At 36.9% G+C, this 26,196-nt stretch overlaps 1 pseudogene; it reads left to right on the top strand.

The window, feature by feature from the left end:
• Positions 1 to 10,629: 10,629 nt before the first annotated feature.
• Positions 10,630 to 11,255, top strand: LOC145715153 (cell division control protein 42 homolog pseudogene; annotated as a pseudogene).
• The last annotated feature ends 14,941 nt before the right edge of the window (positions 11,256 to 26,196 follow it).

Raw genomic sequence — 26,196 nt, 5'->3', positions numbered from 1 at the left:
ATCCCACTTATATGAAATGTCCAGAATAGGTAAATCTATAGGGACAGAAAATAGATTAGTAAGTTGCCTAGGGCTTGTAGGGTGGTGGGGAGAGAATAAAAGGGTGATAGCTAAAGGATATAGGGTTTCCTTTTGGGGTGTTCTGGGTATTCACAAAGTCCTTTGATAAAGCTACTAACTATAATGAAATTGTAATTAGTCCCAATAAAGTAAATGATAACCCAAAAAGGGACATTCAGTGACTCAGACTAGAAGGACATGGGGTAGAATGGGGAGATGACAAAGAAGTAATTGGAAGAAAATAAGAAGAGAAGTTTCGGTCTCTATCTCTGTATTGTCTATGAAACCACCTTTTTACCATGTCATTGAGAATTGAAGAGACTGCAATAGGTTACAAGGTTCCTTGAGCGGAGCACGTGGGTAGCTCAGTCACTTAAGCATCTGACTCGATTTTGGCTCAGGTCATGATCTCAGGGTTGTGGGATCGAGCTCCACGTTAGGCTGTGGGCTGACAGTGTGGAACCTGCTTGGGGTTCTCTCCCTCCCTCTTTCTCTGCCCCTCCCCCGCATGCTCGGTCTCTCTCTATCCAAATAAATAAATACAAAATAAATAAACAAGCTTCCCTCAGAATACAAGTTCCCAAATACAAACAAAATAGCAGTACTTCTTATAATGTCAGAAGACAATTGATTCTGTGTGGGATAACCAGGAGAGCGTCTCGGTACCAAAGAACAGTTGGTATAAGATTACTACAAAGGGTTTATTCAAGTACAAAAGTCAGCAAATATTTGAGGCATCTGTTAATATTGTACTATCACTCGCTAGGATTGCCATTCTTTTTATTTGTTGCTCTCATTTGGGGAAGAAACTCCTTTCATTTATTCTATTCATTAATCAAATATTTATTACATAGCGAATATGTAAAAGATACTTTGCTGGGTCGGGGGAGAAAGATTTACAATGAAGGATCAGGCAGGGTCTCTGACAAAAGAAGCTCACGTTTTATAAAAGGCAAGAGTGGTACTCATTTGTAATACAACTAGTTAAGTGAGAGTGAGGTGAGGAAAGGTCTCTCGGTGTTTTAGCTTATATTACTAGGGTAATAACGATAGTACCACAATTGTAAAAGAGTATAAAAACAGAGTTTTCTCAGCTACTGGAAGAGCCACTGGCATCTTCCTGAGGAATAATTCTTCATTGTGTTGAAAAGCCCGATGAATTGCACAGCACTGAGTATCCTTGACGCTCAGGGAATATGATGCTAAGAGCATCCACTTTTACAATCACTTGGTGACAACAGTTTGTAACAACCAGATATTCCCCCAACATATTTCTAAAAGCCCCATGTAGCTGCTTTGGTCAAATACCACAATGAAAACTATGAATTCAGTTTCTGACAAAATCTATGATGTCTGAAGGACAGTCATAGAAATGTCCTACGCAGCACCTGGGTGGCTCGGTTGGTTAAGTGTCTGACTCTTGATCTCAGCTCAGGTCATGATCTCATGGTTCGTGGAATTCAGTCCTGCGTTGGGCTCTGTGCTGACAGTGCAGAGCCTGCTTGGGATTCTCTCTCTCTCCTCGCTCTCTGACCCTCCCCCACTCTCTCTGTCTCTGTCTCTCAAAATAAACTTTAAAAAGAAAGAAGTGTCCTATAAAACTTATAACACACAATATTTGAGTGAGAAAATTGATCTGAAGATATAAATCTAAATATTTTGAGGATATAGGGATGATGGGAGAAAGGAAGTTTTTTCAGAGAGTGTTAAATGAAACAATGAACTACAAACAGAACTTCATTCTGCTCCCTGGAGTTTATAAAAATGAAGAAATAGGACTTTTACATTAGGAATTAATCCCTCCTTAAGATCTGCAAATATCTTCTGAGTGCTTTAGAAATTCTGGTATGCATGTTCACAAGCGCTAACTCCCTTCAAAGACACAGTTATTTCTAAAATCCTCACCATTAAGTAGCAGGTTTTCTGTCAGTTTTTTCTGTTCCTTTCCTGGGGGCTTAATCCTCATTTCCCCCAGAATGCTGTCCAAGTTACTCACATTAACCTTCCCACCTTAGGAAAGCAATAGGGATGGGAAATAAGAAAAATGGAATGTTTCCACAATATTAAAAATGCATTCGTTTCTGTGTATTATTAACTTAATCAGCCCGTGCTAATGATATGAAAAAAGAGAGAAAGTGTAATTTATGTCTTCATATTATCATTTAACATTTTAAATAGTAGTACCAAGACTCATTTGACTTTTCTAATTATCTGGAAAAATTTAATAGGATGGGTAAAACCAGAACCTGTCTCCTTTCACCTTATCTTGGGACAACTTGAGACAGCAAAAGGTGCTAAGGTATATTTTAGCACCTTAGGGCTATTAGACCACAGATCTCATTGCTGCAGACAAGAACAGGAGCCATTCTCATTTTCCTGAACTCCCAGGTCACTTCCACTGAACAATTGCCAGTCCTTCACTTCAGTGTCTGCGGTATAGACCTAGATTTGATTTTCCAATTTAAGATTTTTTTTCATCTTATTTCCATGCTCCCTGTCCCCCTGACTCTTCTCTGGCCTTTTGTGGCCTGTGGAAACCTCAGCATTACTTATGATTCACAGTGAAAGAAGTTGTTGATATAATAAACTTAATATAAGTTTTTAGGATAGCATTCATTTCTATTTAGAGATGTGTTCTGTGAGTTTTTAAAATGTCTTCTTAGTGCCAAATTAGTGGCTTTCGAGAGTCTTTCCATCACTTCATACGCCCAAGACTTCCCAAGTGGTTCAATGCTATATTAAATGCTCAGCATTAATTTGTAGATTCTGTCTCATATTTTTAGGTTCCTTTTCTGTAAGATTCAACCTCATGTTTTCCAGAACAGTGATTGTTGTTATATCAACATGATTGTTGATATCAATCATCCTCACCCCTAGGAAACTGAAAGAAATAACACCAAAATGTAGTCACTCTTAAATGTGACCAAAACTATTAATTCGTGTATAATATACAGTTACAAGTTCTAGCACAAAAAACATAGCTAAATACATTGTTCAAATATTTAAAATATGTTCAATAATAGAGTTAGAGTAAAATATCTTCCTTTGGTCAGTCCATAGAGCAGAAAGCTTTAAAGGTAATCGGTGAGCTTCTCAGTGAAATACACCAGTGGGGATAACAAATTTCATCCTTCCATCCAATAAGCATGATTTTTTTGTTGATGATACCCAGAGAAAAATTTCTTTTTCTGAGTAAATTTCCTTAACCATTACTAATTTTTTTGTTTATTATAATCACTTTTCAGACTAGACTTATGTTCTTCTTTGCCACAAATTGTAAACTTTTCAATAAATTATGGAACTCTATCCCCCAGGATAGAACATACATTGTCTGCAAAAGCACGGGCGGATTAAAAGAAGCATAAATATCTTATCAAAATATCTGAAAAGTGGCAAGTATCAAAATTTAACATCTTATGTATATTTTCATCTTTAAAGGCCTTCATTGCACAGCAAAGGAAACCATCAACAAAACAAAAAGGCAACTACTGAATGGGAGAAGATATTTGCAAATGATATATCCAGTAAGGGGTTAAAATCCAAAATATGCAAAGAACTCATACGACTGAACACCGAAAAATGACAAATAATCCAATTTAAAAATGGGCAGAGCACATGAATAGACTTTTCCAAAGAAGACATGTAGATGGCCCACAGACACATGAAAAGATGCTCAGTATCACTAATCATCAGGAAAATGCAAATCAAAACCCAATGAGATATCACTTCACACCAATCAGAATGGGTAGTATCAAAAAGATAAATAATAAGTCTTGGTGAAGGTGAGGAGAAAAGGGAGCCCTTGTGCACTATTGGTGGGAATGTAAATTGGTGCAGCCACTCTGGAAAATAGTAGGGAGGTTCCTCCAAAAACTAAAAATAGAAGTACCATGTGGTCTAGTAATTCCACTTCTGGGTATTTACAAGAAACAAATGGAAACGCTAATTTGGCAAGATACTATGCCATTTTGTTTGCTGCAGCATTACTTACAATAGCCAAGATGGGGAAGCAACCTAGGTGTCCATTAACAGATGAATGGATATAAAGAAGATGTGGTGCACATACACATAATGGAATACTACTCGGCCGTAAAAAAGAATGAAATCTTGCCATTAATGACAACATGGATGGACCTGGAGGCTATTATGATAAATGAAGTAAGTGAGACAGAGAAATACAAATATCGTATGATTTTGCTTACTTGTGGAATCTAAAAAGTAAAACAAACAAACAACAGACTCATAAATAGAGAGAACAGGTGGTTGCCAAAGTAGAGGTGGGTGGGGGATTAGGTGAAATAGAAGATTAAGAGGTGCAAACTTCTAGTTATAAAGAAAATAAGTCAGAGGGATGAAAAGTATAGCATAGGGAACAGAGTCAATAATGTAATAACTATGACCACAGAAGGCAACTACACTTCCCATGGTGTTTCATAATGTGTGTAATTGTTGAATCACTATGTTGTACACACGAAACTAATGTTATATGTCAGTTATCCTTTGGTTTAGAATAAATTAATGAAAAAGGCCTCCGTGCCAACCATCAGCCTATCCTGACAGATGTATCAGCTTTAAGAAGCATACAAATCAAAATCTCACCAAAATTCGTTATTAAGCAACAGAGAAGCCATCATTTCACAAAGTCAGATTTTACATTTCCATACAGTACAAATATACTCTCAATAATTTTTAAAAATATATGAAATGGAGAAAATAAGGCCACTCTTCATTCATTGGCACCTAAGGCAGTTATTGCTGGCCCTCTAACAGGCAGAACCCCTCCCATCCATTTATTCTTTGTAATTTCTCATTTATTTCCATTTCATACTTTTCAATGCCTTCCTTTTCCTCTTCTCATTTTAAAATTTCAGAATCACAGTGTATTCAAGAATAATAGCCAGGATTTCTCAACCATGGTCGCAGGATTTCTGACTAAAGCCACCTCATTCCCAACTAAGAATGAGATGACACCGTTGGTATTTCTTCGTAAGAGAAAACAGTCATTACCTTGTAAAAGATTTTTTTGGACAATCTTTTTCACTTAGATATGAAATAGAATTATTAGAGAAATTCTCACCATCGACTGGCAGATTGTTCACCAACTCTCCCTGTTTCTTATCTTTGAGTTCTATCCCCATGTTTCCTGGAACTTTTTTCATGTCATTGACCTCAACCTCTCCTTCAAAGCAAAAGAAGGGAGACTTCTGGTATTATTGTGAATGATGTCGTGATTCCACACAATTAAAAAAAAAAAATTGCCTTTGTAGCATTACAGCTAACTGCTGAATGAAAAGAGACCCAGCCTAAAAAAATAGGCCTTTGGGCCTACAGAGAAGGTTTCTCGTTATTTCTAGCATAATCTCTGAATGATAGGCAGGGCAACAGAGCATGCGATTTGAGTATAAACTTTGCAGTACATTAGAATGATACAGATTGCTGATCTAAATAGTTTTATCAGCACTTTTATTGCTTTGAGATCGCCTCTAACTTTACCAAAACTTTCCTTCACTTTTTACTGTGTTAAACTGGAATTTAGCTTTCCGCCATAAAAGAAGGTATGCTAATTATTGGCAGAGATTTCAGATAATGACTTGGGAAACAACAAAGAGCACTGAAGTTTTATTGCTAAAAGTTCTGATAATCTATTATCTAACTGTAGGCATTTATACATAAACATTTTTATAAGATGTGTAAGACAGATTTTAAAAGTCCATGCAATCATGATGTGGAAAGAGCATTATATTGTAATTTAGTGGAAATAATTTGGTTCTTAGATTTCTAGTAGCATCTTACTCTTAGTTGTTATTCTATGACCTGTTTTGGCTTTTATTCCACCCATTCCATCCATTAAGATACCAACATCAAAGTTCCCATTAGTTGTTAAAAAAAAAAAAAAAAAAAAAAGACTTAGTTGGGATCCAGAAAATGATAGAGCTTTAGAATGAAAACATAAAGTACCCATACTGTAAAAAAACTTAAGGCAGAGTCCAGTATTTCCACTATTTTATTTGAGTCCATTTTTAATTTTTAATTTCAGGCTTTCTGGGGTTCAATTTGTATTTGCAAAATGGACTCGGAGTCTAGGAAAAACATTTTATGATGCCACACTAGTTCATAAACTCTACAGGACAGTTCATGCTCTCTGTGTTCATCTTTGTTCTGGCAGGGACAAGACTCATGCAGGTACCAAGAGTAAAAGAAGTAAAGGCCATAATTCTCATCTCATGTCTTTTACTAACATACTTTCTCCTCTTCTTTCTAATCACTGCGTCCATTTCAGTATGGCTGCTGACTAATTATTACTCTACCACTGCAGTAATTGCTATTAGTTCTTTATGACTCCAAACAATTATTATTTTTTCTTATTCTTTTCTGCTCTTTTCAGTTGATTCATCTTTCCATACTCATGGATTATTCATTTATCAATTCATACATAAAGGGAGACAGATATAAAGCCTCACTCCAAGGAACCACCAAACAGACCAAATAATGACAGTTCTTTGGCAATAAGGCTTTGAAAGAGCTCCAGTTCCCCTCTGCTCCCTCCAGTGGTTTCCAGGCTACTAGTTTTCACTGCAAATAGAAAATGTTATTTTTCAAGGCTATTATGGAGCTGTGAGACAGAGGATGGGAATAGGGCAAATTAAAATATCACAAAGCTCACTATTATTACTGAGATTCAGTCTTTTTTCTCTTAAATCCTCCCCAGATTGCAGCAAACCTTTGGTTAATTTCCAGTTCTGAAAATGTTAATTTTGACAATTTTTGCCAGTTTGCTCATTGCTCTTATGGAGGAGAGAGTTTTTCGGTGGCTCCTATTCTGCCTTTTATCTGACATCGACAAGTGAGTTTCTGAAGCTAAAAATAACCTCTGGCAATTGTTGATAGTCCCACTTAATTATTTTTTCCAGATGTCCCAGGGAAACTTAAAAGCATAAAGAAAATAAGCAAATAAAAAACTAACTACAAGTTTTTCATTGGTACACAGTAGTACTTGAAAATTAAGGAATGATTTAATAAAAATATCTTTTGGGGAAAAAAAACCTCACCCTATCAGAAGGGTATAAAACCCATGGCAAAGACATAACTAAATAGTATATGAATCAAGTGAAAAAAAATATTTTTCCAGGTAAGAGGCAGTATTCAGTAAAATGTTTCTAGGTGATATTGCTTGACCTCAGTGGATTGTGCTCAGCTAAATATATTCTTTTTTGGTTTATTTAAAGTGGGGATTACTTTGTGATACATCACACTTCAATCCTTATATTTTATTTAATACATACAATACTGACCTTGAATCGTGAAGTCTGGTCCAAGGATATGATGATCCATACCTACATAGAAGTAGCAAAAATGTCATTCATATTGGCTGAAACCAAAGCCCTTGTTCCTGTGAAAACTACTAACCTGACTGAGGCCCCAGCAACATTCTCAGCCTCTACTAGAATACTAAGAAATGTGATACACTAGACATTACGTTCCTTGGGTCAAGGACTATGTCTGTATTTCGTGGTCACTGTATTTCTGGCACTGAGCAGAATACATGATATATAGTGCTCAGTAAATGTTTGTTAAATAAACGAATAAGTATCAACTTTAGATTAATATATTGAGAGAAAAAATAATTCTTATTTCAGCTACATAAGTCCTATAAAAAATGTCAGCTGCAAAACCCAAATTTTCATGAAGGCATAATGATATCTAAATCATTCACCATCAACTGGTACATCTGAAGCATCTGAAGCAACTGGTACATCATTAAGTTCCTCAGCTGTAAGTCTGATTGCCATGTTTTCAAGAATAGAGTCAAGGTCATGGTCATCATCTTGCAACCCAACAAAAGAGAAAGATATGAGGACATTAAAATAAAAATCAAAATATAATATAAATTCCTAATGTATGGTGGTATCAATTTCATCATAAAAAAAGAGGCTAAGGACATTTAAATTTTTAAAGAGAAATACTAATGGACTAAAATTATCTATTCATTTATACCCAAAATATCCTACACTGAAGATAAGCTTACATAACACAATACATCAGAATAAGGCTGAGACACCACTCAGGTTAATTTTAGCAGCAAAACTGCAAACATAATAGTTTTTTTTATATAAACATTTATACAAGGAGATTCAGTTTGGTCACTGTATTTCAAGATATACTATCTTAAATTTTTATAGCTGGGCCTAAATTTTATTATTTCCACATCAAAAATCTAGGTAAACCTAAATATTTAGAACACCTTTTAAAAACAAGACAAAATTATTTAATCAGTATGAACATATGTGTGTATTAAAACTAATCGTGGAAATATATATGAGAATGGCAGGGGGCAATATTTAATAAGAAAAAAAGCAAAACACAAGAGTCTCAATCTGACATCTTTATTTGAATCTCACTCACCTTTTACATCTGCACAATTCAGCAAACTAGTCTTATATATTCTTCTACTAGCTGTAGCTGCAAGAAACACATAATTTAGGTCATAGAGAAAACATCTAGACATGCTAAAACAATATCAAATATCCAAGTTCAGAAATATACAGCATAAAATAATTTGCTCCTAAAATTTACCTAGTATCTTCTAGAAATAATAAAACAAAAAATGTAAACGAAATTCTTAATATGGTAAATCAATTCTTTAGCACCTGAGACAATTATTAATATTTACCAGGCCAAAGAAAAAACACTTCCTTATGTTGTATTTTTTCTGAGTCCACATTTTACCCCCTCTACTAGTAAGTATAGTTCTACATCTCTCCTCGTCCTCCTCTCCAACCCAAGGCATCTCAATGGAAGGAAAAATAACTATCAATATTCCTTAGTCCAAATGGCAAGACTGATGATTGATGAGCCTCTTGATTTAGACATATTTTTAAATGGTAATTTATGTATTCCTAAATATTAAAAATAATTACCTTTAGAATTATGGGTATTTTTAACTCTAACTTCTAAGTGATCTAGAATAAACATGGAGATTTGGATTATAAAAAAATTTTAGGCTATAATTCTAATTCCCTCAAGATTCTACCTGATACTTGCAATGGCTGAACAACTCCCTGGATGACTATATTAACTCTCTTGAAGACTATTCTGATATTTGAAATGCCCACCATTAATTGGAAGTAATTTCTTTAGCTCCGAATGCTCTGGTGAGGACTCTATCCCCGTATTTTGCAAGACATTTTCCAGGTCACTGAGGTCAACTTCTCCTCCTGCAGAACAAAAGAAGTAGAGAAAGATGACATTTTAAAAAATAGCATAATTTCCAATTATTAAAGAGAAATAAAGCATAATGATACCTGCTAAAAAATAAGCAGTCAGTTACAGACACAAAATGAACAGTGTTTCTTTAACACTGGTAAAAGAGATGCTCCCATAATAATGGTTATAAAGTAATATTTCACAATTGAATAAGGTTCATATAATTTAAAAATTATTAGAGTAATAAAGATGATCGGTACAAATAACTTAACATAGGGTATGGAAATTAAGCTAGAAATCAATAGCAAAAGCTACTAGGAAACTCCCCTAACTTTGGAAACTAAAGAATGCCTCTCTAAATAAATCATGTGTCAAAAAAATAAACCATACTGGAAGTTAGAATATTTTGAATTGAGTAAAAATAATAATATTACATATTAAAACTTGTAGGATATGGTAAGGTCGTGCTGAGGGAAATTCACAGCCTTAAATGCATGTAATAGAAAAGATGAAAAGATCAATAACCCAAGGTTCTATCTTAAAAAGTTAGGAAAGAACAGCAAATTAAACCCCTCAAAAGGAGAAGAAAAGTTCTAAGGACAAAAGCAGAAACTACTGAAATGAAAAGCAAACTTTAAATAAAATCAATACAACCAAATGTTGGGTTTTGGAAAGACCAACAAAAGTGATACATACCTGCACTAAGACTGACAAAGGAAAAAAAGAGAGAAAGCACAAAGAATAAATATTTCTAATGACAAAAAGGACATTACTAAGAATAGCCAAGAAGAGTTTAAAGAAGTAAATAAAATTGGGAGGATTTATGCTTCAGATATCAAGACATATTAAATCTACATTAAAATAGTAGGTATACTGGTGCAAGGACCAGCAAATAGAACAAAGAACAAAAAGAATAAAAAGTCCAGATATAGCAACACATTTATTATCTTTCATTTATGAAAAAGCTAGCCTTACATTAAAGTAGGGAAAGGATCACCTTGTCAATAAATGGTGAATATCCATTTAGAAGAAAAAGGGACCCTTATCCCACATCATATAGAAAAATCAATTAAGTGGATTATAGATCTAAATGTGAAAGGAAAATAATAAAGCTCCCAGAAGTTAAATAGGAGACGTTTTCATGACCGCGGTGTATGGAAGGATTTCTTCAACAGGCTCCCAAACATTCTAACTATAAAAGAAAAAAGGTTGACTAATTCAACTACGTGTCAAAGAGAAACTTTTGTTCATCAGAAGATAAAATACAAGAGGAGACACCACACGGCACTGCCAATGCCCCTGCGGAGAAGCTGAGATCACCACCGAATTTGAAATATTTAAAGTGGATACAAAATTGTTTCAGTAATGCAGACAATTAAGTGCGTTGCTGTGGGTGACGGTGCTGTTGGTAAAACGTGTCTCCTGATATCCTACACAACAAACACATTTCTGAATATGTACCGACTCTTGGTGACAACTATGCAGTCACCATTATGATCGATAGGGGGCCATACACTCTTGGACTTTCTGATACTGCGGGGCAAGAGGACTATGACAGATTACAACTGCCAAGTTATTCTACAAACGTATTTCAACGTATTTACGAATACATTTCTACAAATGTATTCCAGTCTGTTATTCAGTGATCTCTGCCTCCTCACTCGAAAATGTGAAGGAAATGTGGGTGCCTGAGATAACTTACCACTGTCCCAAGACTTTCTTGCTTGTTGGGACCCAAATTGATCTTAAAGATGACTCCTCTACGATTGAGAAACCAAGAACAAAGAGACTGCTGAAATGATGTGAAAAGCTGGCCCATGACCTGAAGGTGGTCAAATATGTGGCGGGTTCTGCACTCACAGAAAGGCCTAAAGAATGTATGTGACCAGGCAATATTGGCTGGCCTGGAGCCTCCAGAACCAAAGGAGAGCTGCTGCTATGAACAACTCTCCAGAGTCCTTTCTGCACTGCTGGTGTCAGCATTGTACTAAAAGCAATGTTAAACTAAAGATGAAAAATTAAAATTCATTTCTGCAATAATGACAAGTGCCTTGCACCTACAAACATGCACTTGTGTGAGACAAGGCCCATAGGTATGATTCCCTTCCCCTTCTCAATATTAGTTAATTCAGTAATTGTGTATTGTCAGAAAGTGATTAGTACTAGGTTTTTATCTTGTTGTTTCAAAAATATTTTTTTTGTTGTTTAAAAGCAAGGCATGCTTGTGATGACTCTGTAATCGACGAATTTGGGTTGTTAAAGCTACTCCCAGGCTCCATCCACTCTCGAGTTGCAAATATTTATGTACCCAACATGAAAGCAGCCAAATACATAAAGCAACTATTAATAGATATGTAAAGGAAGAAATTGATAGCAATGAACTAACAGTAAAGGACTTTAACATCCCACTTATACCAAATATATAAAGCAACTATTATTCTGGAGAATAATCTGGGAAATCCAGGTTTTTTCTTTTACCTTTATTGGGGGGGGGGGAGGAGAGAGTATGTGGGGCATTTGTTTTTATTTAGTCATGTTTTTTAAATTCATTAGCCACTGGACAGCTCTTAGAGGGAAGAGGATGGACTGACTCCACATTCCATTTCCTAGATCAAGTTTAGAACACTTGTCCCCCACCTGGTACTCTTAGGAAGGAGTATAGTAAACGCCTCATTTAATAACATACTCATAGTTAAAAGTTGCCTTTTCTCTCCACCCATGAGTAGGTCCAGTACTTGATGAAATTCCTGAAAGTAGGGAGAACCTGTCTGGCCCCTCCTCTTTTCTAGGATGTACTCTATACGTGACTGTGACTTTCAGGGAAATTTGATTGCCATATGCTATTTTTTTGACATTACTTTCTAACTTCTTTCACTGATAAATGAAGAAAAGTGTTTTGGGGGGTATTTTGAAATACATCCAATGGATTGAGTGTGTAATTAAAAAACATTTTTCCCTATCAAAAAAAAAGAAGATAAAATATAAGTGAAAAGTTAAACTATACAGTAAGATATTTATAATTTATATAACCTGCAAGGGACTTGTATCTAGAGTACATTAAAAAAAACAAACAGGTAAAAGATAAATGAAAAATGCAATATGAATTTCTGGGAAAGATGGCAAAGTAGGAGGATCCTAAGCTCATTTGTCTCATGGATACCCCTCGATACACCCGTATCAGTGTAACCAACCCAGAAAACAACCTGAAGACGGTCAGAACAGACCCTCCACAGTTAATTGAAGAGAAGAGGCCACAATGAAAAGAATGGGAGGAATAATGGAGATGTGGTTAGAACCAGACCCCCAGGAAAACCAACCACAAATGTGAGGGATGCCACAAGCACGGAAAAGGGAGAGGAAGAGATCTCCTGCCAGGCACCCCAGACATGGGTGACCTGCACTGTAGAGACAAACCCCCGTAATATTTGTCTTTGAAAGACAGAGGGGCTTAACTTTTTTTTTTTTTTTTTTTTTTTAACTTTTACAATCACTGGAGCTTAACACCTAGAATTTTAAAAATCACTTGGCTTGGCTCTGGGAGAGCTGGAGGGCAAGAGGAAACAGTCTCCATCCTTAAAGAGACAGCATAACAAACAGCCCTGCAGGGATACAGCATAGAAGTGGCAGTTTGAAAAGTGGCTGGGATATTGAGAAAGGAGATTTATTTACTAATCTCAGAACTTCTCCTGGAAGGGCAGGGATTTTTAGGAGACTTCTCCAAGAATAAAAGACCTGGCAGGCACCATTTCTCTCCCCTACCCCCACCCTAATCCAGATACCCAGACAGCTGCAGGAACCAGCTGGAACACTTGCCATGTAGCTTGCTAACACCGCTTCACCCACTCCTGCATTCTCCTGCAGGCTGCCCCCTCCAACCATCCCCACTGGGCAGGAGTCCATCCAAAGCAGCACTAGATGCCTCTCATCTTGTAAGCAGCAGGCAGCTCCAACACTGTCCAGGACCACTCCCAAGTGACTCTTGCCCTGGGAGAGGGAATATAATCACACACATCAGTTTGACTATATTCCCAGCTCTGGGATGGGTACAGACCTCTGACTGCCAGCTCTACCCACCAACGATGATCTCACAGCGGGCAGCAGAAAGTGAGCACCCTGAAGTTTGGTACAACCACAGTTCTGGCAAATGGGGTGAGGCCAGGCATCTGGTCTGACCCAACTCAAGCCCAAGGTGGCCCCAGACTGGCCCTTTAACATCACAGGGACCAAACCTTGTCCACAACAGGCAAAGAAGGCCATTGCAGATGACAACTGATGGCAAACATGACTCAACAATCACAGCCCTAGGGCATGCAACACCCAGAGAAGACACCTGAAATGCTAGTTTTTGGTGAACAGGGGACATTACACAACAGGACACTACAGGGCCTCTTCTTCATAAGACCACTTTTTTCAAGATCAGGGACATAGCTGACTTTCCCAATACATAGAAACAGACACAGGGAGTTAGACAAAATGAAACTGCGGCTTATGTCCCAAATGAAAGAACAGGTCAAAAGCACAGCAAAAGAGCTAAATGAAACAGAGATAAGCAATATACCCAATAGAGAATTCAAAGTAATGGTCATGAACATACTTACTGGATGTGAGAAAAGAGTAGAGGATCATAGTGAGAAATTCAACAAAGATATTAGAAAATATAAAAAAAGAACCAGAGATGAAGAACTCATTAACTAAAATTAAAAACACACTAGAGTGAATAAATAGTGGACTAGAGGAAGCAAAAGAACAGATCATTACTGAAAGAACAGTAATGGAAAGCAACTAAGCTGAAAAGGAAAGAGTAAAAGAACAATATAAAATGAGAAGAGAGAACTCAGTGACACCATCAAATGTAATAACATTAGCATTATAGGGATCCCAGAAGGAGAAGAGAGAGAAAAGCAGCCAGAAAAATTTGTTAGAAGAAATAATAGCTGAAAAATTCCCTAATGTGGAGAAGGAGACAAATCAAGATTCAGAAGACTCTGAGTCCCCAACAAAATAAACCCAAGGAAGTCTACACCAAGACACATAATAATTAAAATGGCAAAAAATAGTGGTAAAGAGAGAACTTTAAAAGCAGCAAGAGAAAAAAGTTATATGCAAGGGAAACTCCTTAAGTCTATCCGCTGATTTTTCAGAAGAAACTCTGCAGTCCAGAAGGGAGTGGTATGATATATTCAAAGTGCTGAAAGAAAAAAACCTGCAACCAAGAATACTCTATCCAGCAAGGCTATCGTTCAGAATAGAAGGAGAGATAGACAAACAAAAGTAAAAGGCATTCCTCACCATTAAACCAGTCTTACAAGAAATGTTAAGAGGAATTCTTTGGAAAGGAAAGGCCATAATCAGGAGCAAGCAAATTAGGAAAGGAAAAAAATTCACGGGGGCATACAAACATAACCAAAGTGGTAGATCAATCACTTATAAAACCAGTATGGAAGCTAAAGCATAAAAGCAGTAAAATCAATTATAGCTATAGAAATCAGTCAAGGAATTCACAAAATAAAAGGAAGTAAAATATGAAATCATACATATAAAATGTGTGTGTGTGTGGGGGGGTGAAATTTAGTGCTTTTAAAATGGGTTCAAACTTAAGCAACCAGTACCTAATATAGGCTGCTATACGCATAGGATATTATATATAAACCTGATGGCAACCACAAATAAAAAAACGTGTAATAGATATGCAAAAAACAAAAGAAAAAGATATTGAAGCATATCACTAAAGGCCATCAAACCACAACGGAAGAAAGCAAGAGAAGAAAGGAACAAAGAACTACAAAAGCCACCAAAAGCTACTAGAACCGATAAATGAAATCAGCCAAGTTACAGGGTACAAAATCAATATACAGAAATCTGTTGCATTTCTACACGTTAATAATGAAGTAGCAGAAAGAGAAATTAAGAAAACAATCCCATTTTCAATTGCACTAAAAATAATAAAATATTTAGGAGTAAATTCAACCACAGAGGTGAAAGACCCACTCATTGAAAACTATAAAATATTGATGAAAACATTTGAAGATGACATAAACAAATGGAAAGATATTCCATGCTCATGAAGTAGAAGAACAAATATTGTTAAAATGTCCATAGTATGCAAAGCAATCTACAGATTTAATGAATTCTCTATCAAAATACCAGTAACAACTATAACAAAGAGTCCTAAAATTTATACGGAACCTCAGAAACCCCAAACAGCCAAAACAATCTTGAAAAAGAAGAACAAAGCAGGTGGTATCACAATTCCAGATTTCAAGTTATACTACAAAGCGGTACAAATCAAAACAATATAGTACTGGTATAAAAGTAGACATATAGATCAATAGAAAAGGGTAGAAAGCATGTAAAGCATATTTAGGCATATAATCCACAATTATATGGTCAATTAATCTTTGACAAAAGATTATACAATGGGAAAAAAAGACAATCTCTTCAACAAATGGTGCCGGGAAAACTGGACAGCTACATATAACAGAATGAAACTGGACCACTTTACACCCCACACCAAGGTATACTAAAACGGATTAAAGACCTAAATAGGAGACTTAATACTATAAAAATCTAGAAAAGAGCACAGGCAGTAATTTCTCTGACATCGGCTGTAGCAACATTTTTTCTAGATATGTCTCCTGAGGCAAGGGGAATAAAAGCAAAAATAAACTATTGGGATGCCATCAAAATAAAAACTTCTGCATAGCAAAGGAAATAATCAACAAAATTAGAAGACAACCTATTGAATGGGAGAAGGTATTTGCAAATGATGTATCTGATAAAGAGTTAGTATCAAAATGTATAAAGAACTTACACCAAGTCAACATCAACAAAACCCCAAATAAACCAATTAAAAAATGGGCAGAAGACACAAGCAGACATTTCTCCAAAGAAGACATACAGATGACCAACAGACATGTGAAAACAAGCTCAATATCACCTATCATCAGGGATACACAAATCAAAACTACAATGAGATATCACCTCACACCGGTCAGGATAGCTAAAATCAAAAACACAAGAAACAACAAGTGTTGGTGAGGATGTGGAAAAAAAGGAACTCTCGTGCACTGTTGGTGGGAATGCAAAGTGGTGCAGCCACTGTGGAAGACATTATGGAGAGTCCTCAAAAAAACTAAAAATAGACTATCCTATGATCCAGTAATCACATTACTGGGTATTTATCCAAAGAATACAAAAACACTAATTCAGAAGGATATGTGCACCTCTATGTTTATTGCAGCATTATTTACAATAACCATACTATAGAAGCAGCCCAAGTGTCCATCAGCTGATGAATGGATAAAGAAGATGTAGTGTGTGTGTGTGTGTGTGTGTGTGTGTGTGTGTGTGTGTGTATATGTATGTGTGTGTGTGTGTGTGTGTGTGTATATATATGTACACATACACACACACATACATATATATATATACACATACATACACATACATATGTGTATATATATATATATATAATGGATATATGGTATATATATATACATATACATATATATATAATGGACTATATATATAATGGAATATATATATAATGGAATATATATGTAATGGAATATATATAATGGAATATATATATAATGGAATATATATGTAATGGAATATTATTCAGCCATAAAAAGAATGAAATCTTGCCATTTGCAACAACATGGATGGAGCTAGAGACTATAATGCTAAGTGAAATAAGTCAATCAGAGAAAGCCAAATATCAAAGGATTTCACTCATATGTGGAATTTAAGAAAAAAACAAACAAAGAGAAAAAAAAAGAGTGAGAGAAACTAAGGAACAGACTCTGAAGTACAGAGAACACACCGATGGTTACCAGGAGGCAGATGGGTGGGTGGGTTGGGGGATGAGTGAAGTAGGTAATGAGGATTGAAGAGTACACTTAGCTGATGAGGACTGAGTAATGTATAGAGCTGTTGAATAATGTATAGCTGTCCCTAGAATGTACACCTGAAACTAATATAACACCTTATGATAAATATACTTGAATTTAAAAAACAAATAAAAAATGTTTTAAAAATTCAGTATGTAGAACACAGACATCCAAGCAAATAGGCAACAGACATGAAAGGAGCTTTATCGTAGAGGTATCCAAATAACCAGTAAACATGGATGCTCAACATCATTAATCATTAGGGAAATCCAAAAATAACAGTGGTATACCACAGCATGCTCACCAGAATGGCTACAACGGAGAAGAGAGATAATACCAAGTATTAGCAAGGATGTAAAGCAATGGTTGATGTGTCAAATGGTACAACTGCTTTAGAAAATGGATTGACAACATCTAATCAAGTACACACAATCCCATCTAACAACAAAGAAATTTCATTTCTAGGTGGATGGCCTAGAATTGTGCACATATGTTCACCAAAAGGCATATACAAGAATATTCATAGCAATATGTTCTTCATAACTGCTCCAAACTAGAAATGTCCTGTGACGGTAGACTGGATACATATCTTGTGGTATACTGATGCAGTGGAATATCGCACGGCAATTCAGGTACAACGAGCTAGTCAGAAATCATTTTACCTACTACCGCACATTCTCTAAAGATCTCCTTGACTGTAATTTGGTAGACTGTACAATATGCAGCAATGAAAACTAACAAACTGCCGCTACATGCAACAATGTGGACAAATCTCAGAGAATAAGATGTAATACAATGTTACGTGAAAGAAGTCAGACATCATGGAACACAGATCAGATGACTGCATTTATACAAATTCCAAAAGCGGGTGAAACTAATCTGTGGTCCTAGAATACAGGATGCAGTTACCTCCAGAGAGTCCAGAGGACATGACTGTGAAGTGGTACAGTGGATCTTCTGTATTACTGATAATGTATTTCTTCATCCAGGTGATAGATAAATATGTATGTCCACTTTGTAATAATTCTTAAGCTGGACACACTATACAATGTAGTAATTACGTGTTTCATACTTCAGTAAAATATTTATCACAGGAAAAAATATAATTTAGTGTAGACTTGGGATCTCATATTTATAGTAATTTCTCACTGACCTGTAATAACTTGTACTGAATCTATCAATGTTTTTAGATCAGTCTTCCCTTCAGCTAAAAAATAAGACATAATGGAGATACAAAGCAGGTTCTTTAAAAAATTATAAAATAAGAAACCAGAAATAAGCTGAATTTCATTATTCCACATCACCATTTGGGCTCACTTGAATTGCTTAATTCTTAGTTTTATGACATTGATTCTATGTTACTTTTTAAAATTTTTTTAATGTCTTAATTTATTTTTCTTTGAGACAGAGAGAGACAGAGTGTGAGCAGGGGAGGGGTAGAGAGAGAGAGGGAGACACAGAATCCGAAGCAGGCTCCAGGTTCTGAGCTGTCAGCACAGAGCCTGACGCAGGGCTTGAACTCACGGACTGTGAGATCATGACCTGAGCTGAAGTCGGATGCTTAACCGACTGAGCCACCCAGGTGCCCCAAGACATTGATTCTATTTTAGTAAGCTGGCCTTTGACCCTTGAACCATAAAGTCTGGCCCATGGAAAAATATGCTTTTACTCAGCTATTTTAGTCCTTATAAACAGGATAGAAAATACCATCCATGCAAGTTAATTCTCTAAAGGCCCTCGATTCTGGTAATGCTATGACTCTTAAGTATGAGTCTCTAGTGAAGAAAAGTCTATTTTCATCTCTGGTTTACTGCTAATATACTCTGATTCTCCCTGTTGCTCAGAATTGCTGCAAATGATTACAATGTACAATGTATTAGAAGTAAGTATTAGTGGCCCGACCAAAGGCAGTTTTTGTTTTCCTTAGGAATCATTCACTTTTTCGCTCATTTACTCTATCATCTCTCACTCAACATTTATAGGGTGCTTACTTATAGGCCAGACACTCTGCTAGGTACTAGATACAGAATACCCTTTTCTATTCTAAGGTCACATTAAAGTGACAAGACAGGCAAAGAAGCATACATTTACACAATGTGGCAATTATAATGAAAAATGTATGCAGTTATTGTGGAAACACAGAGAAGAGACATCTAATGGAGCCTGGGTATTTAAAGAACTTACTAGAAAAAGTGCCCTCAACTCTAATAAGCAATGGTGAGGAGTAGGTCAAACAAAGGGGAAGGGGAAACTCTCTGAATAGCGGGGAAAGTATAAGCAAAACAAAGATGCGACAAAAAGCATGATATACGTATGCTTGGAATAAAAGTTCAATGTTAGTGAGGGTAAAATACTAGATTGGACAGATAAGGCCAACCCAGATAATGAAAGAACTTGTTTGCCATAAAAAGGACTTGAGACATTCCCAAGTACCAAACTGAAAGCCATTAAAGGATTTTAAATTGGTGCAGAATGTCATCAGATTTGCATCTTATATGGATCACTCTAATGTCTAATATTTTGTGGAAGCCCTTGTAGTAGCTGAAGTCAGGAATGAAAGGACCTAAAATAGGGCAGTGGTAGCAGGGAGTGAGAGAAACTGATGGATTTACATATGGGATTTTTTCCAATGGTTTATTATGAAAATTTGTCAACATATAGCAAAGTTGAAGGAACTGTGCAATAAACACCCATATGCCCACCATCTGATTCTACTATTTAACATTTTACTATACTTGGCTTGTCACATATCCATCCATCTACCCATCTGTGTGCAGCAATTTTTAAATTTAGGTTTATATAAAGGTAAAACTTACAAAATTAGGTGGCAGATAATCCAGATCGTGGTTGACAGGAATTGGGGGAATCAAAAATGAATTCCATATATCTAGCTTAGGTGAATAGATGGATAGGGAGAGCACAAATGAGATTGAGAATACAGGACTAGGAGACTGGACAGGAAAATACTGAATTCAGTTCTAAATTCTAAATTCAGTTCAGTTGAGAAAAAGAAGCGTCCCACGGAATATCCAAGTAGAAATGTGTAGCAGGCATTTGGATACACCAGTTTGAAGCTGTATAGAAACACAGATTTACAGTCATAAGCATGTAGATGATAGGTTGAACAAAAGACAGTGATGAGATTACCCAGGTAGAGTATGCAAAATGAAAATCAAAAAATGAGAAGATCCAGGTTAGGAGGAAAAAAACACAGAAGCCAAAGGAGAATAATTTCAAGAAGGTGAGAATTATCACTGATACAAAAGACAGTAGAAAGCTCCAATAAAAAGTCAATAATGTCTAATGCAACTAGCAAATGGCAGGTTACTGGTGCCCAGAGAGAACTTTCAGTAGTATTATGGGGCTGTGTCAGAAGAGAGGAATGATGGGGAATGTGAGAAGGGTACACAGTGGGCTTGCATTTATTTCCTTTTCCGTCATTTAACTGTGCTTCCTCAACATTCCCAGATGTGAAAGATGGTCTTGGAATCAGTCTAGTCAAGTGCTTTGTATTCTATATACATTCAGAAAATGGAAGACAGGATTAGTTCTTGTTCTAGAACTACATTTTTCCCTAAGATTTTACATCACAAAATTAATCTGGTTTCAGAATAACTCTTACATAGACCCTCGAGACCAAATTTTCCTGAAAGACTTTTTATATCTAAAATGAGTCACCATAAAGTGGAAGTTTTCTTTTCATCTCTCCAGAATCTTCTTTGGTGAGTTCAAAGCCCATGTTCCCTAGTATCTTGTCCAGGTCTCTGACAGCTACTGTCTCTCCTTAGGGAAAGAGAAAAAAATATGAAAATGCCTACTAATGCTGAAATGTTCCATATATTTTACCCATTCATTATAGACTTGGCAGAAATATGCAAGATCCATGGAACATGTTTCAGTTTAAGGCAGAGCTTCAATATGGTTAGAATTAAGCTCACTTCTCTTAAACCTTTTTGGAAAAATAACCATATACCCCATAAACTTCTAAAGGAACAGAATTACTTTCCAGTGTATAATTTTTATGATAGAAACAGGCAGGGGGCGCCTGGGTGGCTCCGTCAGTTGTGTCCGACTTCAGCTCAGGTCATGATCCCACAGTTCCTGGGTTCAAGCCCCACATCTAGTTCTGTGCTGACGGCTCAGAGCCTGGAGCCTGCTTCAGATTCTGTCTGTCTGTATGTCTCTCTCTCTCTCTCTCTCTCTCTCTCTCTCTCTGTCCCTCCCCCACTCATGCTCTGTCTCTGTCTCTCAAAAGAAACTAAATGTTAAAAATTTTTAAGAAAAATAAATAGGCAGTTCCAGTGAAATGAGAAAATCACCATGGTTGGAGTAAGAACACAAGGGTTGAATATTGTTCTCTACTATATATTATCTACTGGAACTTAGGTAAATAACCTAACTTTGAGTCCTAGTTTTCTGTTGTATGAAACAAAGATGAGACTATCTCTCAGAGCTTCTGTGAAGATAAAATAACACTTATGAAAAGATCTAGAACTCTGTCAGGTATGTAGCAGACGTTTGATACGTTTTGTTTTAATTTTTTTTTTTTACATTTATTTATTTTTTAGAGACAGAGCGAGACAGAGCAAAGTGGGGGAGGGGCAGAGAGCGAAGGAGACACAGAATCTGAAGCAGGCAAGCATTCAGCACAGAGCCCAACGTGGGGCTCGAACCCACGAACAGGGAGATCATGACCTGAGCTGAAGTCGGTCACCTAACCAACTGAGCCACCCAGGCGCCCCACGTGATACATTTTAATAACTACATCTAAGCCAAAGTAGCATTGGCTTCCTTTTTTTTTTTTTTTTTTTTTTTAGCTCTAACTAGATCATTGCCTGTGCTAACCAAAATCACAGAATAATTACATTCTTATTCTGCGTTTCACAATTAACCTGCAATAATAAATTCTGTCTCTTGGAAAATTTGTTAAAATTCATATCAATAAGATCAATATAAAAGCCCCAAAGAAAACAACCTACCAAGATAAAATAATTTCAATTATATTGAATCCATATGTTGGAGAGTATCAGGATTCTTTATCACATGATTAGGAAATAAGACAATAAGTGATACATTGCGAGTGGTTTGTTGATTCATCATCAGTCTCACCTTGGAAAGGTAAGATTTCATAATGATACAGCTTCTTGTTAGCTAAAGACAAGGCAAAATTCAAATCACAGAGAAAGAGAAATGGAATTCATGAAACTGCTTAAGTTTCATAAAGAAGCACTTTTCTGATTTGGCTTATACATCTCGAATACCTATCTCCATAATAATATAAAAGCTAGGTCAAAATCTTTTCCCCTTGAAGCAGCTGTGAGTGACATCCTGCCATGTTGAAACATGTGGTACAGGTATGACATCGTAAATTGTACTCATGTATTTTTCTTTTTCATATTCCTTTTCTTCCATAAAACTTTTCTATTCAGCCATAGAATTTATATAACTCAGAGGAAAGAGGGTTTTTTTTTTTTTAATTTTCAAAAGCTACTTTTTATAAAGCAAACCTGAAAATCTAACATTTCATTTTACTGTGAACCAGAGGGTTGAAAGGGAAAAAAAAAATGACACAAGGAAGCTCCCTTTCCTCCTTCTTCCCATAGCCTGTTTGGTAAGAAGAGGAGGGGAAAAGTCCGTTAACTACCTGAAGGGAGTGGGTGAGGGGAGGAGAAACAGGTGATGGAGGAGAAACAGTTTCACATCTGAAACTGGTATCACACTGTATGTTAACTAACTGGAATTTAAACAAAAACTTAAAAAATAGAGTTAACCTAGTTTCTTCCGGTTTAAAATAAAAAGTTCCTTTTTGGTTGACCTAGTTTATTTTGGGAAATTCTCAGTTTTTCAAACCTTTCCGCACTTCCGCTCTGAGAGGCCTCCTCGTAGTATCAGGGAAAGCTTGGGGGTCCTGCTGCCCGTGAAGGAGGGCGGCCAGACCTTGGGTTGCCCTCTGGATTCTCGATAGCCTCTTCAACAAAATCCACATTTCATGAGTCCTGACATCTCCTGCTGAAGCTGATGGCCTGAGAAACTTGTGGTCTGTGTCGTTGTGGTCTGTGTCATTGTTGTTTTGTTTTTTAGCAAAGTCAAGGTTCTTTGGTCCTTCCTTCACTAACTTGGTTGGCTAAGCCCTAGCATTCACTGGTGATGAGGTCCTCTGTGTCTCAGTCAAGTATTCTGTTAGTCCCCAGACCATACTGTCTACTCCATAGCCTCTGGAGGGATCACCTCTCCCTTTGACTTGGTGTCCCATGGCAGACCCACTGACCCCCATCTCTGAGAAACCTTCTACATTGCTTACTGGGAGTACGTGGGAAAACTGGATATCCTTCATACCACACAAAGCCAAAGGGGGCAAAGCGGTGGCCTGTTTCCAGCCCTCCCTCTGCCTAAGAACACCATACCGCAATATCTATTCTGGTGAAAATGGCATCCTGTCTGGACACTCAGTGAGGTGGTGACATCCCAGAGTTCCAAATAGGAAGCACGACAAAAGGTCTCCTTGGTTTTTTCTATACCCTCACTCCCATCCCATCAACACATCTAGAGTTTTTCTTCTATCTTACCTCCTATCAGGGTTTGATTAGAAAGAAGGGTTGAGGGTAGAGATGATGGGGGTGTGCAGCAGGCAGCAAGAACACTTGAACCTTCTTTTGAGAGAGAGAGAGAGAGAGAGAGAGAGAGAGAGAGAGATCTTTATCTCTATTTCTCCCCCCAGTTGCACTTTCTTAAACCATAGATTCATAAATACAGAGAACAAACTGTTGGTTGTCAGAGGAAAGGGGAGTGGGGGGGATACATGAAATAGGTGAACAGAGTCACAAAGATGAAAAGTACAGCATAGGGAATATAGTCAGTAATATCATAATAACGTTGCATGATGACAGATGGTAACGACATTTACCATGGTGAGCAGTTAGTTAAGTAGATAATTATTGAACCACTACATTGCACACCTGAAACTAGTATAACGTTGTATGTCAACTATACTTCAATACTTTAAAAAATATTGCTGAGAATACTCTTGCAAAAATATGTTTTAAAAGCATTACTATCTCAGGTGCGCCTGGGTGGCTCAGTTGGTTAAGTGTCTGACTTCAGCTAAGGTCATGATCTCATGGTTCGTGGGTGTGAGCCCTGCATCTGGCTCTGTGCTAACAGCTCAGAGCTTGGAGCCTGCTTCTGATTCTGTGTCTCCCCATCTCTCTGCCCCTCCCCCCCTCGCAAATCAATAAAACATTAAAAAAAGTTTAAAGCATCGCTCTCTCAGTTTTATATCAACTTCTTACCTGTAACAGCTTCAGCTTTATTCATTAGTTTATTAGGTTCAAGTCTTCCATCAGCTGTAAAATGAGGTACAAATTACAGAGATCATAATGAGGTTCAAACACATGAAATTCTTAACTGTGAAACAGCATAAGAAATCAACAATTTCCCATGATTTTTACTACAACTGTATTTCTCTCCCCCCCACCCCCGCCCATGCCTTCATATTCTTTTCTGTGCTCCACCCCACCAGGTACATAACCCCACACACCAGTATTTCCATTCAGAATGCTTTTATTACCTGCCCTGGTCTATAAAGTCCATGTTAGGACTACTTCACCTCTATTCCCACTTCTCTGCAAACTAGGGGGTCTAGGACATGAGCAGTCATCTTCCCTGTATAATTCTATTTTTACAGACTGATTCATTTAGTCCTGTTTCCTTCACATCCAGTTCCCTGTCGATATCAGTTAGGCCCTTCCTCTTTCATGCTCCCCTTGCCTGTGGAGCCCTGTCTGGTCCTAGCTGTGGTTCCCATTGCTCGCTCATCACCCTCCTTGGCCAATCTTATGACTGTCCCAGGTATGATCATATCACCAAAAGGGGGGAGGCAAGATAAGGGCTTTTTATCACATTTTGATTTTTTTTAACATTTATTCATTTTTGAGAGACAGAGAGACAGAGTGTGAGAGGGGGAGGGGCAGAGAGAGAGGGAGACACAGAATCTGAAGCAGGCTCCAGGCTCTGAGCTGTCAGCACAGAGCCCGAAGCGGGGCTCAAACTCACCGACCGCCAGGTCATGAACTGAGCTGAAGTCAGACACTAAACCGGCTGAGCCACGCAGGTGCCCCTCACATTTTGTAATCATATAAAAATAGTAGATAAATTGCTTAATGGGTAGGTTGTTCCACAACTTTCAACATTTTGATATTTTTTAATCAGATTTGCAAGTTAAAGGATTTGTCAGTGTTTCCTTAAATAACAGTAATGCACGTTACCCTATGCATAAAATGTTCTTAGATTTATAAAGTTGAAACTCCTGCCTTTTAATATTGTAAAAAACACAAACAAACTTGTATCTTGTAAATTTTTTCCTGCATTGAGCTATTTAATAGCAGTGTAATACAGCTGTATTTATTCTATAGTAATCCTTTTCTTCAGAAGCTGATTCTTCATCATGTCTTGATTCTGTTTTCAAAGTGCAGAATAGCATTTTAAAAGGAGAAAGGAGGAAAAATTGAAAAAAAAAAGTTTAAAGAACAGAATGTTGTGTGCCAGGCCTTTCTTGGTGGATTGGACTGGGTATACATGGTAACGGTGGCAGTTTAGGGTGCTACCCCGCTCCCAAAGTTCGAGCCCTTCGTCGGGCTCGGTGCTGACAGCTCAGAGCCTGGAGCCTGCTTTGGATTCTGTGTCTCCCTCTCTTTCTGCTCCTTCCCTGTTCATGCTCTGTCTCTCTGTCTCTCAAAAATAGAAAACATTAACATTTTTTTTAAATAATAAAAAGAATATTGTGGGATCTTAATGATGCTTTTTGAATCAGTGATACAGAGGAAAGGTTGCCAAAGTATTCCTAGAAACGTAAGTTTGGATCTAAAGTACTAACAAAACAAATACATTTCCATCTTTCTTCCACACCTCCCAAATGGAACTTTTGGAAACCATAAAATTTATTCTCAAGGAAGAGAGCCTAAAGCATAACACTTAAGGTAATTTTTTATTATTTTTTATCATTTTCTATGGTTCTTTCTATAAGAATTTTATATCTAAGAAG

Source organism: Panthera onca, assembly GCF_046562875.1.
Source record: "Panthera onca isolate mPanOnc1 chromosome E1 unlocalized genomic scaffold, mPanOnc1 haplotype 2 h2.Chr16_ul_4, whole genome shotgun sequence".
Taxonomy (NCBI): Eukaryota; Metazoa; Chordata; class Mammalia; order Carnivora; family Felidae; genus Panthera; species Panthera onca.
This window is presented reverse-complemented; position numbering and strand designations above follow the sequence as displayed.